At 37.8% G+C, this 6,651-nt stretch overlaps 1 long non-coding RNA gene across 1 annotated transcript; it reads left to right on the forward strand.

Annotated features, from left to right (window-relative positions):
- The first annotated feature begins 3,140 nt into the window (after positions 1 to 3,140).
- Positions 3,141 to 5,956, forward strand: LOC104949065 (uncharacterized). Its single transcript, XR_798765.1, has 2 exons — positions 3,141 to 3,260; positions 4,750 to 5,956. It is a non-coding gene; the product is annotated as an uncharacterized lncRNA (long non-coding RNA).
- The last annotated feature ends 695 nt before the right edge of the window (positions 5,957 to 6,651 follow it).

A 6,651-nucleotide genomic window follows, 5' to 3' on the forward strand; every position in this document is an offset into this window, starting at 1 on the left:
TGTTTCTCTCTACACTCTTTTCAACACGCTCTCAGTGTTTCATTGGAATTTTAGTGACCTTTCTTCCCTTTAATAGGTTTTAACTGTTTTGTCAACACTTACTGACTTATTGGACCTCTCGCCGGGTACAAGGACCAGCTACAAAATTGGGCCCCCAACTTGACAAATGTACTTGGAGACTGTCGCACTGGTCTTACGCGTACAGTGTCGCTCTTCTGGGTTAATTATCTTAAAGGGTCTACTTGAGTACAACACGGTTCTCTCTTTGTTTGTTTAAAGCCTCCAAGCGTTAACAAAAAGAGTTCGGTTTCTGGAAATTTTCTTAATCTGTATAAAACCTCTGGTTGGAGTCCCAGAAACCTTATTAAACCTTGAATCGGAATTCGTTTTCTTTGCTCTCTTCACCCATTAATCTTTCTGTAATCCCTTACATAAATAAGATGCAAATAAAGTAATTCGACGTCCGAAAATTATATATGTGGTGAGATACCAACGTCGCATTGGAGTTTGTTAATAAACCTTCACGTAAAAAGTGTGTACGTAAAGTCGTCTTTCGGTTTCTTACGTTGTGTGATAATTTCTGACTGTTTTTCCTAAAGGTGTTTTAATATTAAATTTATTATAGCTAGTCTTTTACGTACAACAAATGAGATTTCCATCCCATTCATTCTTACCTCTTTGGTCGAAAGCTCACCCCGCGATCTTAAACCTTTCATGCGTCGACTTTTTTTAGTTACGGGAAGGAAGTCTGAAGGAATGTCTCGGGGAGGAGGTTGTTGTGTGCTTGCGCGTCTACTGGTTACTCCGTGCTCTATTCAAAACCACGTGTCTACCTTCCCGACTGTCGTCCATCCGGTAGGTCATGAAAAATCGGGCCCGTCCGAGTCTACTACAAGCACGAAAAATGTCGCGGTGCCCGAAGGTGGTCTACTGTAAAAAATTACATAAATAACAGTTTCGTAAATTACATAAGTAACGAAAGCCCTAAATTCTCGTAAGGTACCTTATATTGATTTTCACAAAAAGACTTCACCTTTACTGGATGGAAATGAAATTACAGGGACCCTGTTTTGGTGATGAAAATACTTAAGTTTTTCGTAGTCATCAGTCGGAAGCCAAGATGAATCCTGTTAAAATAAAAGGACTAAATTTCTTACATATTAAGTTATAATAAACGAGTTACACACAGACAAACGTAATCCCCGGATTATGTAAACTCGGGAACTTTTCTCACATTTCTCTTTGTAACCCCAGTTTTAAGATGTGTATCTGCACGTGTGTGTGTGTGTGTGGTTGTGGTTGTGTGTGTGTGTGTGTGTGTGTGTGTGTGGTTGTGTGTGTGTGTGTAGCCTAATTAAAGCATGGAAGCCATATGTGTTAATGAGCTCCCTCATTAAGCGGCAGCTCTCCTCGTTAGGGGGAGAGGCGTCGCTGGTGGAGGAGAGAGGGAGCGGCTCTCTCTCGAGCTCCTGCTGAGTTCACTGTCCTACGCTGAAGAGGGGATTATCATACGGAGGGGAAGCGAGGAGACATTTTGGCGAGAAAATGTATTTCTGGAGATAGGTCTTTTAAAACGTCATTAAAAATAAAAGTGTTTTTGTAAAGATTGACAAAAGGGTTTTCAAACTGTTACAATACATGTCTCTTAGATTATTTAGGTTAACACAACAAACCAATCACCTTTCAGAATTTCAAACTAAGGACAATAAAAGCAAAGATTGACTGTAAACGTCAAACGAATGTCAAACTTAGAAATGCTGTTTTTATCACTGAAGCATTATTTTTGAAATACAAACAAAACAGGGTAATGTGAATACAAATATGCTAATTAAGCTTTAATTGAACAGCTAACTTGTTAACTTAAAAAATAACTTCCTGTTCACCTTCTGGTCGTCAGTAAATATACCATTCGAAATTGAGCCTCTAGATGTACCATCTTTGTCACTATAGGTTGATGATCAGATGAAGACATTATGGCTCTGACATAGTGGATTTGATGTTCCTGAGTCTGCTTAGCTGCACAGAGATCCTGAATAAAATACAGATCTTTGATTTAGACATTGAAGGTTAATATTTCTGCGTCTTTGCTCAAATGAGGTGCACCATTTGTATAGATTTGCACAAAGATGTTTTCTGCCAGTAATTGACCACATCTGATTCCAAAAATAGTTTTAGGCAATTAGGACAAATTGCCTCTGTTTACTTACACTTAACTGTACTGCTTTTAAACATTTTGAGATGTTTTTGGTATCCATTCTTGCACAAAAATATCCTTCATTATATTTGTTACTGGAAATGTGTATTTCCACATGTATATTTTCCACATGTAGCCTATATATATTTTTTAATTGTTATTTTATATTCTTTAAAGGTGGGGTAGGTAATTTTGGAGAAACCAGCTCGAGTGCACTAGAATTTGAAAATACACAGCCGGAAAAAATCTGCCACTTCCTTACAGAGCCCCTCCTCCAACACACACGAACGCGCACATGACCAATGAGGGCACGAGATAAGTTTGTGCACAGGCTGACAGGCAGGTAGGCCATCCAGTTATTTTAGCCGGGCCGGTGAAAATGATTGGTCGTGCTTTTTACAGCGCCACGGCTTCCACAGATGAACTGATTTTTTGTCAAAGCATTTAAGAAATTCATTGCTTTCGGGATGTTAAGAGCATTCCATGGAATATAACAAAAAGTGTATCTCGAGCCGGTTTCTAAAACTTACCTACACCACCTTTAACTTTTTGATTTTTTTATGATATTTTATTTGTATTTCTGAAACATTTTGGACTGTTTATTTCTTGTGTCTTAATTTCTCTCATGTACATTGCCTTTTGTTTTTATGCTGCTGCAACGCAAAAATGTCCCAAATTTAGATCAATAAAGTACCTATCTCTATCTATCTATCTAATTGGCCACATCTGATTCCGAAAATTGGTTTTGGCAAATAGGACAAATTGCCACTGTTTACTTAAGCTGTACTGTACTGCTTTTAAACATTTTGAGATGATTGTGGTATTGCTAAACAAATCCAGTATAAATTGTATTCCACTGCTGTCACTTAACCATGTAATGAGTTGGTTATTGTGTTTCTCTCTATATGAACTGTGAGATGAAAAAGTGTCGATGTTTTCCCCCTGCAGGCTTCCTCTCCTGCAGAGGCGCCGGCGGCTCGTCCTCCCTGTCCACAGCCTGGTGTGCCTCGCCGCCTTCGGCCTCGCTCTGCCTCTCGCCATCAGCCTCTTCCCACAGATGTCCCAGGTACGTCATCACAAAATAACTTCATCCTATGCAAAGGAATATGTCTTTGCCCTAATATATAATAGATTGTGTTTTTGAAGTTGTTTTTTAACACCAATTCTTGCTTCTTCACATTCTCTGTGTATTAAATAGCTGCTATGCTCATGATAATAATAATAATACATTGTTGTTATATAGAATTTCATCTCAGAGACACTTAACAATAAAATAATCCATATGAAAAAACAAGATGCAATGAAATGGAATAGAAATAAACAAACTATCAAAAGGAAAGCGGCCAAATAGGTTAGCCTTCAGGTGGCGGAAGGAGTTTATCAGGAAAAGGGAGTTTTTGAAGGTCTTGTTGAAGGATCATTCTGTGTGTTACGGTCTGATATGAGGACATTTCTGGAAGGAGGGAACAGCAACCGAGAACAATCCTCATCCTCATGCCTGCCATGACTGATGTTGATGACCGGGGTCTCCTGACCTCTTTATCGTCCCCCATTGAGTTTTACAGAGGCTCTGCTAATGAGGCGTATCCCTCGGAGGCTTAACCCGCTCTGTTATGATCTGCCCACAGTCTCTACTGCCTCCATTCATCGAAGCCATGCAGGTTGAGATCTAACTTGAGCCTTATTGCCTCAGTATGTGTCACACTACTCATTAAATGGCGTTTTGTTTTTCACTCCATGTCTCTATCTTTTTCTCTTGTCTTTGCCAAATGACTCGCTGACACAAGACAAGCAGCCCTGGCTTTAAAATATTTAGGAATTAATTACCACTGGAAATATCTCAGACAGCCATATGGCACAAAAACTTCAGGCATATGTGTTGCTGACAGTCCTGTGAAAAGCTGCCTCCCGCTCCACGAAAGGGGCCTGTTGTTCTCTCACAAGTCCCTTTTTTTTTGCACTTTCGTTAAGATAGCAGGTGAAAAAAACCTCCCTAAAAAGCAACATGAATGCCCTGTTCCCCTGGACCCCCTGCCTACTCAATTTGTCCCACTTCCCCATTTCACACCTACCAAGATGTCTGATTAGGATTCTGCCTCCAACTCCAACAGCCATCTGTCTCTGGTTCAAATATTAGGAGCCGCGAACCTCAAATTAGACTTTCCTCTGCCAAATTGGCTCGTTTTACACATTAGCTGTAAATACAGAACATCTGAAGCCTTTAAGAATATATTTGTGAAACTGTTACAAATTGCATATAGAGTTTTATGGATGCATTTACACATACGGCATTTAGAGTTTTATGGATGCATCTACACATACTGCATGTAGAGTTTTATGGATGCATCTACACATACTGCATGTAGAGTTTTATGGATGCATCTACACATACTGCATGTAGAGTTTTATGGATGCATCTACGCATACTGCATGTAGAGTTTTATGGATGCATCTACACATACTGTACTGTATGTTAGCGTTTTGTGTCTCACTGCTATTTAAACGCATTTCTATTTGCACTGATGACCTTTTTTTTTCTGCTTTGATTCCCACAGATCAGCGTCAATCAGCTAGAGCCAGAGATCGCCATGGCAACAGATTGTAAGATTGTGACATACAATAAAGGCCTGTGAGTGATCTGCTCTGCCAAACATCTAAATATAGGAGTAAAGTAAGAAGATCGAATTATGCTAAAAACTTGGCTGCGTTATCCTGTGAAAAGTAAGCATATGTTTACAGAAAGAATACACGTTGTTTTTGCCAAGACAATATATAATAAATAACACATATCGACACCTTTTAGGAATTACTATCCCTGTTAAAACATGCACACCAACCAACAAAATAACATCATGTGACTGAGCCACAAAACATATTTATGGAGTAACTCGAATAGCAACTATCAAAAACTATTTTCTATTAGCTTGCCTGGTTTCTTCTTACCTGTAAAAGACAATACATTTTGAGGTTAACTTAAAAAAAACGTAGTAGAATTATTAGTGGATTAGATAGTGATGGACCAAATACTCAAAGTAAAGTAGTGAAAAACGTTCCTGCATGATGAGAATCTGAATCATCATATTGTCAAGTCTCTCTGAAGTACAGGAGTAAAGTACCTCCAAATTGTAAATCATTTGAGTCTTGAGTCATTTGACTCCAGTCCGAGCCGACCGTGTGTTCTGGATTGTAAATGTAAATACTGTAAATGAAATCAGGAAAAATGACTGAAATGCATTTCCTTTGAAATAGTTTTTTGTTCTTGTTTATAATGAAACGACCGACCTTCTCTTGCTTTTTATATAAAGCTAACGCCAGTCTTACGACCTGGTGTCAGAGGTTGCATGTCTAGAGGGACAAATCAAAAAATATGGCACAAGAAAAAAGCTAATTGTAAAGTCCAAAATATGAACTTCATTTTGTTTTTTTCTGATTTCTTTACCTGGGCAATCATTTTGCAACCCAGCACATTCTTCTCGCGACCCCTTGTAGGGGTGCTGACCCCTATGTTGCGAAACTCCTATTTAATGGTTTCAGCCAACTGGAAAGGTTGCTCTGCCTGGTTTTGGTATAGTGCGTCTATCTAAAAACCTTTCTTGTAAACTCGAACTGTGAACTGCAATACGTTTTAAAACAAATGTATATCTCATGGAAATCATCCAATGACAATGTGATTTTTGTTCACCACAAAAGCCTGTATTGAAAACATTGTAATGTAGTTAAATGATGAATGTAGTTTTTGTAATAAAACAAGTTAATACTTTATATACACATACAAGTCTTAATGTAAAATATGGAGATTTGTATTCCATATTGTTTATTTTTAAATCTCTATTGTAAAATGCTGCTTTGTGTATGTACTTGGACTTGATTTATATAAACTTCCTGTCTACAAGTGTTATCTTTTGTCATGATCTTTGTGATGTGTGAGGAAACGCACGTTGACAAGCAGCCACATGCAGCACCAGCGGAGGATGCTGGCTGTAACTCGGGTAAGACAAATGCAAAACCCAAATAATTATCAATCCTATGGGCTTTTAACTATTATAATGGCTGTTCTGTGTACCTTATAATTTTTCTGTAATAATGTAAGTTTTATTGAAATATTACCTGATGGCTTTTAACTCTGACTATATTTCAAGAATGTATTTTATGACTCAATACAAATTATAATTGTTAGTTTGTTTACCAATTCCCAAGAATGTTCAAGATATGTTTTACATTTCTAAATTCTAATTACATTTAAAAATGACACATAACTTTATATTTTGGGGGAAAGCACCAATTGTATTTGATCTTTAGCACGCTTAGTTCAATGGCAACCTTCCTTATTGTAATCTCATATGTCAAATTAGATCATATAAGCCGAAATACATTTATTTATGCAATATAAAACGGTGACTAACCGGCATGCAATTTAAAATCAACAATTAAAGATGTGTCATTTGTTGCTCAAAGTA

This window comes from Notothenia coriiceps, unplaced genomic scaffold, assembly GCF_000735185.1.
Source record: "Notothenia coriiceps isolate Sejong01 unplaced genomic scaffold, NC01 NC01_scaffold00000339, whole genome shotgun sequence".
Lineage (NCBI taxonomy): Eukaryota > Metazoa > Chordata > Actinopteri > Perciformes > Nototheniidae > Notothenia > Notothenia coriiceps.